Source organism: Accipiter gentilis, chromosome 8 (assembly GCF_929443795.1).
Source record: "Accipiter gentilis chromosome 8, bAccGen1.1, whole genome shotgun sequence".
Taxonomy (NCBI): domain Eukaryota; kingdom Metazoa; phylum Chordata; class Aves; order Accipitriformes; family Accipitridae; genus Astur; species Astur gentilis.
Window position 1 is genome coordinate 30,752,560 of NC_064887.1, and position 12,725 is coordinate 30,765,284.

Here is a 12,725-nt window from a genome sequence, read left to right on the forward strand (position 1 = left end):
TTTTACTGCAGAGCAAAAGATGTAGTGCACAAGAACAAAAAAGGACTGGGCTTTTCTAGTAAACAAAAGCAGTTTCATTTTTTTTAATGAGGACATTCTCATTTAAGCTTTACAACCTCAAAAAATTTTTGCATGTTGCACAAAATGCTGCGCACTGAAAGTATCATTTTGCCAGGGCTGTACCTGCAATGTGCTGTGCCGTAAAGTTTGCTTTTAAAAGAGTAAAGAAAGTTTAAAAAAAAAGGGGAGGGGAAGTGACAGTTTTAGAGCCAATTTTCTAAGATGTTTAGAGTCTGCAGCTCTCACTGAAGTCAGAAGCAGCAGCAGGTACTTACCACCTGAGGACAGGCAGGAACGGCGTCAAAGCCCCCCAAACCCAAAGGGCGCCTTTCCGCCGACTTCAATGTCCCTGTATCCAGCAGGCTCTTTGAGTGCAAATGGTTGATGATCTGTCATTGAAACAAAGGTTTGCCCCATTTTGAGATGCACTAAATATACAGTGTCAGCAGTACACTGTAATCTTTCCAAATGGCCCCAAAACTCAAAGGCCGGTGCAGACAAAGGAAGGCGTCTTTTCTTCTCCCTTCTCCCAAGTTTTGCTATTAGAGACTATTGCAAAAGCAGTGCTCCGAGCTAGTTTGTTTGCATCTGTCTTCCATTTTTGACCCGGCTTCCCCAAATGTGAGGCACACACTTTTGGTATAGCACTGAAGCTGATGCAGGAGAGGCATTAAATTATTCATTTGGTTCAGGTTTTGTGATGAGTAGACAGCGTGCTCAGGACCTGGCAGGATTAGACCTGTATTTCCCCCTAGAGCCACAGGGTGTTTTACATATAGTTTCCAGCCACTGAATAATAAAATAGGTCAGTTTAATCCTTTTGCTTAGTTTGCAATACATAATCACCCTAGCATCCTCTCAAGATCTGATCCAGACTGACAGCCAGTCAGCATATAATTATTATTCAGTTTATGTTATACTATTAATTTACCACTTTGGGGTTTGGGATTGGTTTGTTTCTAAGTTAGGTCATTTCATTTGAGAAAAGAGCCTTCTTTTCCACTCTACTTTTCTTCACCTGTGCAAAACTCCTCTTGCAACACTATCCTAGTGTTTTTAAAAGATTTGTTGATTTTAAGGTCGTAAGGAGCAGAAGTCATAAAACTTCCATGAATTAATTCTTTTTGTCAAATACCATAGCTGTACACTTGAGTGTCTAGAAAAAAAAATATCCAGCCTTGGTATAAATATTTCCTCTGATGTTGAGTCTACCACTATCAGTAAGCTTTTCCAGTGGTTGTTTACCCTGCCTGTTTAAAAATAAATAAATAAATAAATAAATAAATAAATAAAAGGAGTGGGGGAGGGAAGACCCCAAAAAAGCAGAAACCATATACATCTATGTTGTACATTTGTTTAGCTTCAACTTTAGGACATCAGATCTTGTTGTAGTCACCTGTGAAAGAAAATTTATCTTTAAAATTGCTCTTTCCTGTAGTGCAAGTTGCAGGTTACAGACGATGGCTTCTCAAGAGAGAAGTGGCTCTTGGTTTTATTTCTGATTTACAACAATAAATTTTTTTGCATGCTACATATTATTACAGTATCTCTTTTCTAAGGCTTTCATCAATGTCATGGCTCTTCTTTCAACTCACTCCCATTTTGCTGTAGCACCTTAAAATGCCAACACTAGGGCTGCGCATCAAGATTAGACGTTGATGTACTGCCACTTCCTCACCTTTCTCTAAGTTTCCCCCCCCAGTGCTCAGAGCCTTCACAAAGTCACTGCTTCCCAGAACAGGTGTCACCTACATTTCTTATTACTAAATGCAAGACCTTTCCTTTGCATGTGTTAAAATGCATATTGTTTGCAGTTGCTTAGCCAACTAAAAAATTAAGGTTAAATTTTTATCACCTATCAGTCAACTTAAGTACATAATGCCCTTTTCCTCCTTACTCTTTGCGTTATGTGCCTTTTTTTTTTTTTCCCCTCTGCCTATCCAGTCATCTCTTCCAAGTAATTGATAAAGGTCAATTGCTGCCATGGGGTGAACCTTCCCTGAAAGCACCACTCGGATACCTGAGTCCTTGGCTGCATTTGCTCAGCTCAAATTCATTAGCTGATTCTGGCATGTGCAAGGAAACAAAAGCACAGATAATTTTTATGGGGGAAGCCTACCCAAAAGCTCCGGATTGTGTCTGCCTTGGTCTAATGATTCAGGTAGGCGTCAGCAATTTTGCGCCCTTCTAACACATATTGTGGAGGAGGCTAGAGGGTGGTAGTGACCCAAATAACAGCAGCTAATTGGCTTTCGGTAGGGAGGAAATCAAAAAGCTTGGCCTATGTTTATGTGGTTAATAGGGCCATTGCCTGCTTGTGCCAACCAGACAAGTTATAAAGCGCTAAACAGGGAGGACAACAAGCCCCTTGTGGGATTATCTATACACAGCCATCCAATATCATGTGGGAGTCCAAGCCGATGGTGGGACCATTAGATGCTGGGTGTGGGCTACATCCCGGGACTAGACACATCGAGCAGTGAGATGTGCATGTTCTGGTCCCCTGGGTCCGTAGTGCTGGTCCCAGATGGGGCAAGGGGCAGGGCCAGGACTGGGGAGTGTGAAATCTGTGAGTGTCGAGGAATAAAAATCATACAGCAGAAACCTTATCATAGAAATCACAATCCACCTGCTATACCTATCCCACTTAGTAAATTATAAATGTAATGTCCCTGAGTGGCATGGTTCTGTTCTCGGGGCTATCTCGTGCCTAAATTCCCTTGAAACACTAACACAGAGCACAACACAATCCACTTCATGCCCTGCTCAAATATGGCCATTCCCCAATACACCTGCTTTGGTTTGCTGGAGGGTGTGTTGTGGGTGTTTTGCTTGCTTTTTGTTGCATGCAGCTTCTTTTTTCCAACTGAGACTGAATGAGTGAAAAATGAGGAAAAAAATAATCCCATAAATATTTTTTAAGTGATCTGAAGTAGAAAGAGCTAAGTTAAAGTATCTTTTAGGATTTTCAACTTTAGTCAACTATGAATAACATGCACAATGCAAAGAAATTACCCAAGTGTAAAAGACATTTATCTGAACAAGTAAATTACAATGGGACTGAGAGCAAATCTGCCTGTGACTTCAATTGCTGAACTGCTTTCTTGCTTTTTCACAGTTCTGGCATGAAAGCTGGAAAGCCAGACTCGGGTACTAACTCAGTTCAGCACATCTCCAGAAGCTTTTGTGGCAACTATATGCAGGAAGAGAGACTGGGTTATTGATGGCCCAGAAAAGAAAAAAGAAGAATGTCTCTGAAGGAGCCATTTGCATCCTCTCTTTTCTGTTGATAGGGATGATTCTCTGTGTTGGCACTCATATGTGTCTTCCAATGTAAATTAATGACCTCACTGATTTCAGTGAGATAATTGAAATGTTTAGAGGTAAAAATGTGCCTAGATGTGCTACAGAGGGGCCTTCAGATTTTAGTGAAATATTTTGTACTACAAAAGCCACCTACACTTACTAACTGTAACAAGGTTGTAATTTAACCATGTCCTTTGTCCTTGTTTTCCAGTGTAAAGACAAAAAATTAGGTGCGATATCAAATACAGAGATGTGCTACCTATGTTTTAGATAAATGACTGTGCTTTGGTGGTGTGACCTTGCTTCCCTATATTACTCCAAGAGGAACATTTAGGAGTACGGCAAATCGAGTGCTGAGTTATCCAAGGTGTTACCTGCAGCAATTACCAAGACTTTAAGGGCAAGTGCTACATAATTCTTAGAGCTGAAAAAGGTGTTTCCATGAGATAAAATGGCATGGTTTGAAATATCAGAGCTTATCGTGCAACTGGGTGTTAAAACTGCTGGAACTGTTTTTAATGCCTGTCCTGGTTTCAGCTGGGATAGAGTTAATTGTCTTCCTAGTAGCTGGTACAGTGCTGTGTTTTGAGTTAGGTAAGAGAAGAATGTTGATAACACTGATGTTTTCAGTTGTTGCTCAGTAGTGTTTAGTCTGAAGTCAAGGATTTTTCAGCTTCTCATGCCCAGCCAGCGAGAAAGCTGGAGGGGCACAAGAAGTTGGCACAGGACAGAGCCAGGGCACCTGACCCAAAGTGGCCAAAGGGATATTCCATACTATGTGATGTCATGCCCAGTATATAAACTGGGGGGAGTGGGGGTGGGGGGATTGCTGTTCAGGGACTAAGTGGGTGTTGATCGGTGGGTGGTGAGCAATTGCCCTGCGCATCATTTGTATATTCCAATCCTTTTATTACTACTGTTGTCATTTTATTAGTGTTATCATTATTAGTTTCTTCTTTTCTGTTCTATTAAAGCATTCTTATCTCAACCCACGAGTTTTACTTCTTTTACTGATTTCCTCCCCCATCCCACTTGAGGGGGCGGGGGGAGTGAGTGAGCGTCTGCGTGGTGCTTAGTTGCTGGCTGGGGTTAAACCACAACAATGCCTTACATTAACAGTACCTGGAGACTACAATCCAGCATTTATTGATTTAAAGTAGTGCTGTGGGGGACTAGAGAGCCTTATTTTGCCAATAACCCACTCCAGGTCCTTACACCAGCCACTTGACCTTTGTGTTTCTATTTCTTCTCAAGCATTTGGTGGAGTCATCAACTTAAAATTCATTAAGGTGAGTACTACTCATCTCTGATGTTTGTGAAGTATCTTGCACACAGTGGCCTTAGTGTCTAGGGCCTGCAATTGGTGCCGCTGTATAAATAAAGGCACAATGAGTACCAAGTAGTAGTTTCTCTCCATACTAGGGCTGTTGGTTGTTTTGTTGAGTTTTTTTCCCAGAGAAACTGTCAAGAGAGCTGCTGCAGATACAGCAGGGTGACTCCGGTCATCAAAAATCCCAATTTGAAGTAGAATATTCATTTTAGAGATATTTTAACCTGCTGGCACAGTCAATTACAGTGAGTGGATGGCATTTTAAAAACATTTCTTTCCTTTGAATTGAAATAACTTTTTAAGGTAGGAAAGCCATGTGAATAGTTGCCACCTGGATGCAGTCAACATCCTGGAGAATACATTGAGCCACAGGTGTATGCATATAGAATATATTTGTTCTTTTTAGTCAGTCATCCTAATTTTTTTCATTTCCCATTTGACCTGTCTTGACTGGCAGCTAAAAATTTCAATTTAAACAACTGGTTGAGATTCATTTGCTAGATCTTATAAGCAGAAATAGTGTTCTGATTAGCAATGAAGCGCTCACACTCCAAAGAATAAAGAGAAATCAGTTTTGAAGAAGTGTATGAATATGTATACAATACCAAAGCTGTTATACAAGAAGCAGATTATTGATTTAAATTACCTTTGGTTATTTACTACACTTTTTAAAAGTTCTGCCGTTTACAAGAGGAGGCAAACCTGCACAAAGTGCAGATGTCAGGCAGGTAGCAGACATTATCCATGCTTGGTAATGCACTTTAGTCCTGGTTTACAACCTTGATGTTATACTGTTATTTTCCTCTTCACCCATCATTCTGGTTATGTGTAATACTGGCATTTATATGATGGAGATTTCACCAGCACATCTTGGGTCTAATACCATGGCGTACACAAAATAAGTGAGTGAGCAGGAAAGAGCAACCCCAGACTTCAGGGGTTCCTTCTTTGTTAGAAACATACACCAATTGACCACTAATGAGTGATTTTCTTTTGAGCTGGAGATCTGATTTTTAGTCATCTGTGATCTTTTAATTTACCAGGCATCAAAAAATATTTTTTAAAAAAACACTTTAAAAAGAGGTGGATGAACTCAGGATAGAAATCAAACCCAAAGCCAGGGCAGGCTGTAATCCGGTCATTTCTAGCTGAACCATTTCTCCTTCCCTTCCCCCGCAATGGCCTGTTGTTACAAATGTTATATTCATGGCCTTACATTTCTTGCAAGTTGCTGCGATGGAAATAATTTCTCTAGCACCAGACACGTCTCTGCCTGCCTGAGAGCCTCAACCCCATCACATTTTTTTTCTTGGGAATTTCCCACCTTGGTTTTGCCATTAGGTACCAGAAACAGCTGAAATGAGTAATGTGGTTGAACAAGGTAAATTATGAAAAGAAGGTAAATGGAACTGAAGCCAAATGCAGCATTTTCATTACATTTAGACTATCAAGAAATACATTTTGGTTTGGCGAAATTGTTGTTCATGTTGAATTCATACATTATGTGAATGTATATATTCATATAAAAATGTTGCAGTGGTATTATATCTAAATAGTAGCACTGAATACATTTTCCCATCTGAATTTAATTTTGTCCAACTAAATAACATTTATTAACATAGACATTAAAAGGATCTAACTGAAACAGCTGACAAATGCAATCTTGTAAGATTAAGACTGATATTGACTAAATGTTATTATGAAAACTGGTTGCATTCCTGTTAGAATTGGCAAACCTCCAACTGATTTCCAAAGTGAGGTGACCACACATTGACCTATATGAATAACAGTACCAACTTGAGCTGTACCAAGAACATTTGCATTACTCAAATTCACAATACCTCATTCAGCAGTTTTCATGCCCCTTCTTGTTTCTCAGCTATAAGCATTCATGCAAACAGCCTGTTTGCAACAACTCCTTGGCCACAGCTATTTATACAAATATCTGTATCAGCATGCAAACACGACTATACCTGCACAGACAGTGGTTCGATACTCGTTATTTGCTATTCACTGTTTGCCATTTGTTATTTTAATTATCTATGGCTATAATCATTTCAGCTGGCTGATCAAGGAGTAGTCAAGTCACCGAGGAGAAGATTGCACGTTCTGAATAACAAACAGTTCAGGAAGCCAGAGACTGATGTGATCATTGTGGTGAACACTGCAAATAAACTCATCTATAAAAAACACAAAAGCAACATCCAAAATGTGTGAGCGCTAGGCAAAAAACAGATTTTACTAACTAGCACACAACAGTTAATACAACTAACGGTTACTCTGGGCCTAATTTAACAAAAGAAGCTTCAGTACTTTTTCTTTCTTTTTATGATTGTGAAATACTCAGACAAAAGATTGACAAGCATTTTAAATATTGCCAGAGCCAGCTTTCCAGTTATCAGCACCGTAGAAACATCTTTGATTTAACTACTTTTCCTCCCTCCCAGTTTCTTACAGCTTTGAATATCTAAATTCTCTGTACATAAAGCAAAGGATTTTTTCTGTGGTTTTTTTTTTTGGTTGGTTGGTTGGTTTTGGTTTGGGTTGGGTTTTTGCAGTGGTTTAGTTGTTCTTCAAAAAACCCCAAAGAAACAAAACCCCATCATTTTTCACAGCACTGCTGGACCGTTGTTCCCTGGGAAATACAAAGCTAGACTAATGGGTCTAACATAGCATCTATTTTTAGTTCAGCTGTAGAAATCCAAATGACCTGAAGGATTAAATCATGAAACAGGTGTCCTAAAAGAAGTTGTGACATTGTGTAAAAAACCCAGCATTGTCGCAGCCAAACCAGCCAGAGCAGGTCATTTTGTCTGATCTAGAAATTCAGCGTTGCCCTCCCTTTCTTCTGCAGCTTTGAGTACCACCAGCAGCAAACAGATGGAGTAGAGCTGCCTGAACTTCATCCTTTACCATACTTACAGTAATTGGCTTACCCATAGCTAGAAGTGCAACATTAAGTACTGTCAGACAATTGCAATTGATTCTGTTGGTTTCTCATTGTTATTAAATCAGATTTTTTTCTTTCTTTTGGGAGATTAAGGTTGAAGCCTTTTTGGTGTTAACACACATGCACTACCATGTAAATATCATAAGTTAGACCTACTTCTTTGAGAAACTGAAAGCTAGGCACTCACAGGTGTTTCTGTATGTAATTACAGGAAAACGTGAATTTATTCAAACTTAATGTGTTACAGGTAAAACCAAAAGTGTATAGTCAGCTAGATGATTTGCCTGATAAATGCATTTGTCTTCTTAATGAGCCTCTTTTCCTGAGGTAGTCTGAACAACTCATGTCTGAGCACTTCATCAGTAACCTTGAAAACTAAAAGTCAATATTTGGGAAAAATCCTTGCACTGAGATGCAGGAAAACTTAAAGCTGAAAATCTCAGTAGGGACACCTGCTAGCTGATGACTAGGCATGTTTGACATGTTGTTATTTAAACAGGATTAAGCATACAGAGCAAATGATGGGGGTGTGTTTAAAAGTTCCCTTAAGCAGGAAGATTCCTCGGTATTTTCACATACATTTGATCATCCCAGTGCCTCGGCTGACTGCTGCAGATCAGCTCCTGCAGCCCAAATACACTTTAACAAGACAACTCAGGGGGACAAGGGTACAGAGCTGAGTTTCATGTCACTTGGCAAAGCAAGCGCAAATTGCATTCGCAGGACCATCTGCTGAGATAGTAATTCTTCTCCATCAAAGAAAGAGCACATGGGTGAAAGCACTGTTAATACATTGTGCCTTTTAAATAACTAACTTTATGCATACACAGATCACGTTGTGATATTTTTCATTTAGCATGATGTTTCTCTGAGGGCTTGCAGCCGTATGGAGTTTAGGGTTGTTTGCCCCATTAATCAGCAGACAGTGCAAAGTGTATGTGCTTATAAAGTCTTCACATTGCACAGGCAAGTGTAACATTCCTGTATCTTACCTGTATAAGCAGTAAACTGTCCCGATGGATGGGAAAAAAACCCAAAACAGATCTGGGAAGGAAGGAGGCTGGAGCTGTAACTTGGCTGGACAGTGATGTGCTGCATGACCTCCCGAGGTTCTGCCGTCCAAGAAATTTTCCAGCTGAACAACCTTCCCTTGAAAAACAGCAATTCAACAGAAGTACAGCATTTTCAGCATTTTGTAGGAGTGTGTCAAATATATCAAGACATTTGACTGGATGAGGCAGAGATGGTTTTATCTGTGAATCTTCTATTTCACCCATGAAGGAAAGGCTTTCAACTCAGGGCTGAGAAGAAGGAACTGCAGTTCCTGCATATCTGCAGGTCCACATTCAAGGCTGCAACATTTGTGGGATCATCCCTAGCTATTTACTTGTAGGTTTCCAGGGAAGCAGTACTGCAAAGTCTGGGATCTGTTGTCCTGGCATTTTAGACCAAATTCTACAATGGGGTCTGATTGCCCTCCTGCCTTCACGGGGTGCTTGTTATAAGATTAGAGTTTGTGAAATGCTATACTGGAAGCATCTCTCATGCCCTGCTGCCTGTAAAACTGAGGGTCTGAGTCACAAGGGCTCCAGCTGTGCATGAATCAGTGATACTGTGATGTAAGAACAACAGAAAAGGTCTAGCACACCTTCCGTTCTCATAGAACTGCATATTGCGGGCAATTCCAAGTGGAAGCACCTGAGACACCAGGGAAAACAAGGAAGTGCCAGCAGATAAATCCTTTTCATTTAAGGGTAGTGAGCTAAATGTTCATACTTGAAAAGAACAGTGAAAGGTAGTAATGATTTTTGGTTTGGGTTTTGGTTTTTTTTTAATTTTGGAATTTATAACACTACTACTCAAATAGCAAAATCCAAAATCAAATACTTGACAGACGTTACTCATCATTGGCATATTAGAGAAAAAATTAATACCATGGACAGATTGGTGCTGTTATTATAGGTATTTCTCTTTAAATAAATTTTAATTAGTGCTTTTAAAATGTTCACAGCCTAGACACTGGTAGAGATTTTACTGTTCCCCTTCATTGTCCCTTGCTGATATTTGACAGCTTTTGTTTATCAGCTAGTAGTATTATTACCAGCCCTAACATGCTCCAGTATTCTCAGTGATCTGTGAGCACTGAAAAAATAAACCTTGAGAATAACAATGCTGGCAGCTTAGTGGAACAAAGAAGACAACAAGCTATGCTTTAAAATGTCAATCAATATTAACTTACATCATGCTTTAGAAACAGGATAGATTTGACAAATGGTATCAAAACCCTACCTCCAATTGACTTTTGTAAAGGAATGTTTCTCCTATATTCTATTTACGTTTCTAGAGGTTATTGAAGTTATTTAATAACATTTTCATGTCATCAGAGAATTTGTTATTACAACTGAGTATTTCATTTTTTGTGCTCAGAGAAGGAAAACTTTAATCAGTGAAAAAAATACAAAGATATAGAAAAGGTATTCCAAATAGCTCAGTAACCTATAAGTAACCAGGAGACATTAACATATTGTTTGCTGTCATCATAAGATAGCTTCCTACTGTCAGATGAGATTCACTTTATTATTTAGGCAAAACTCTTTTTCATAAAGATAGCAACATGGAAACTAATGCATGACCAATTCTTCACTAAATCTGAACATAATTATTTTATCACGGTAGCACCAACAGTATAGGGTCAACACAGACAAGGCCAGAGCCCTCCTCCAAAAATATGAAAAACAGTTTCTCCATTCTTCACAAATAGCTGGACAGATCAACTTCTATGCCCAGAAAAAGCCTTTCTGAAAAGACCACTGGAAATGTTTTTTAAGTGAAATGATCTTTTGATCATGAAATGATGCAAAGTTTACAAAGCACAAAGAAAAGCTATATGTGAAAATTAGGGACAAAAAGTGAAAATACACATGATTTTTGTACATACAAAGAAGTATGTATTAGTTGCAGAATGAGATGCGGGGAAACACTGAATAAGGGCTACAAAATCATCTCCCGATACCAGGGAGGACCACTTGCACCTCTGCTGTATTCCTTTTGGATATATATACTTGGTCTTAAAAACATCCAGTGACACAGATTATATAACCTCTTCAGACGATCTATTCCAACACCTATTTCAAACTATTAGAAATCTTATGATAAGCCTAATTTATCCTTATGATTAGCATAAATTTCCCTTGCTACTATCCAAGCCAATTAACTTTTTGCCCTGGCATGGAGAAGAAACTACTCAACAGCAGTAGTCATGCTGGAAGATTGGACTGTCATGTCTCCCTTCTGTCTTTTCCCCTCGAAAGTTAACCAACACAATTAACTCAATCTTTCCTTGTAGGTCATAATTTCTAAACCTGTAGTCTTGTTCCCTGCCTCTGAACTCCCTCTGATTAGCTCTCATCTTTCTTGAAGTGTGGTGCTCAACAACCACCACTAAATGGAGCAAAGTCTTATTCCACTTATCTTATGAACAATTCTCCTATTTCAACATCTACACATAATGTTTGCCTTTTTTAAAAAAGCATGGTGCACTGTAATTCCCAGCTTCTTTTCTGAAGAACTGTTGCTAGTTAGCTAGTTTACTCCTAGCAAAGGATAGGCCTTTTCAGTGTCCTTACTGAACATCCTCAGAGACTGGCTTGACTAGAAATTTATTCCCATTAAGACAGAACAAAATTTCATGAGGAAAGTCAAGTGTGCTGATTTTACGAAGAACATTTCATTGATTCTTTGTCTGCAATAATCATTTCAGTTATGCAGAAAACGATCTATGACACGCTGTACAACACTGTCTATAAACAGAGCAAATACACGTACTTCATTAGCAGACTTGCATACAAATTCATATTGTTTGATAATATTGATCTAACATACCTACTGAGCCTATTATACAGATCAAGTTGAATTCTTCATTGCCATGAACTGTATGTAGTCATCTACATCAATGGAAAAAAAACCCCAACAGAATACTATCAAATTGAAATGGCCCATAAGTCATATTGAACCAATAGAGCAGATTTCACAAGGCAGACATCAAAGAAAAATCAGTCCTGGACCGTTCTGCACTTCAAATCCAAAGAGTCAATCTTGACTTTTAACAATTAGCAAAGGTAGATGCTGAAACATAAAAATATGAAGTAGCAATGTTAATCGAGCTACCAGAGCAAAGGCATAAGAAATGCTACAGCAAAAAAATGGGATTACAGATACTCAGTCAACCTTGAGCTAGCTAAATGCAAGCTGGCTTCCAGAAAAACAAGAGTAGCATATTCAGACAGTGCTGCTCACAAGTCCTACACTCACTGAGTTTTTTTTCCTAAGGTCAGGCCCAGATCTGATCTTTAAAAATGGGCAGATTTAGGACCAGGTCTTGCTGAGAAGAGGGCCGCTGTGTGCAGGAGCGGTGCAGTATGGGCCACAGGCACTGGGACAAGGTGGGTGGATGGGAATTGGAAATGGCAGTGAACTCGTACAAATCACAGTGGTCAGAAATTGGCCGGCCTTGGGGCCTTTGCATATTTTGTGAACTTCTCCAGCAAAAACTGACCAAATTTTCTCCTTTTGATCACAGCGCACAACATCAGCACAAGCTGCGGTTTCCCACTGCTCAGCACAGGGGCATCTGCATGGGCTCAGCTTGCTCCTTGGCTGGGAATGGCTTTTGCATCATGCAGACAGACTCCAAGTGTCCTTATTTACAGACCTCCACCTGTCCCCCTCCATTTCTTGGCTCCAGCTTCAGCATGCACCTCCAACAATTTTGTCACCTGGCAGCCAGGAGCCGTGCTGCCCTAAAGATACGATATTAATGAGCAATCAGGCATGGCAGGTCTTAATGCTGCATACCCTATGGAGTCGAGTGAGAGTACCTCTCATTCTGCTCACTGCTTTCATAATGCGCAGCCACCGTGCCAGCAAAGAGACAGGCACTAATGGAAGGGCTTAGTTATGCAAAGAGGTGAATAGCTGGCAGAGGCTCACAATATGGAGATTTTTTTTCTCTCTTCGGGAGACAGAGAAAAAGCTGCAGAAAGAAATAGCATGCAGACTTTTTTGTTTCTGAGTCCTGCC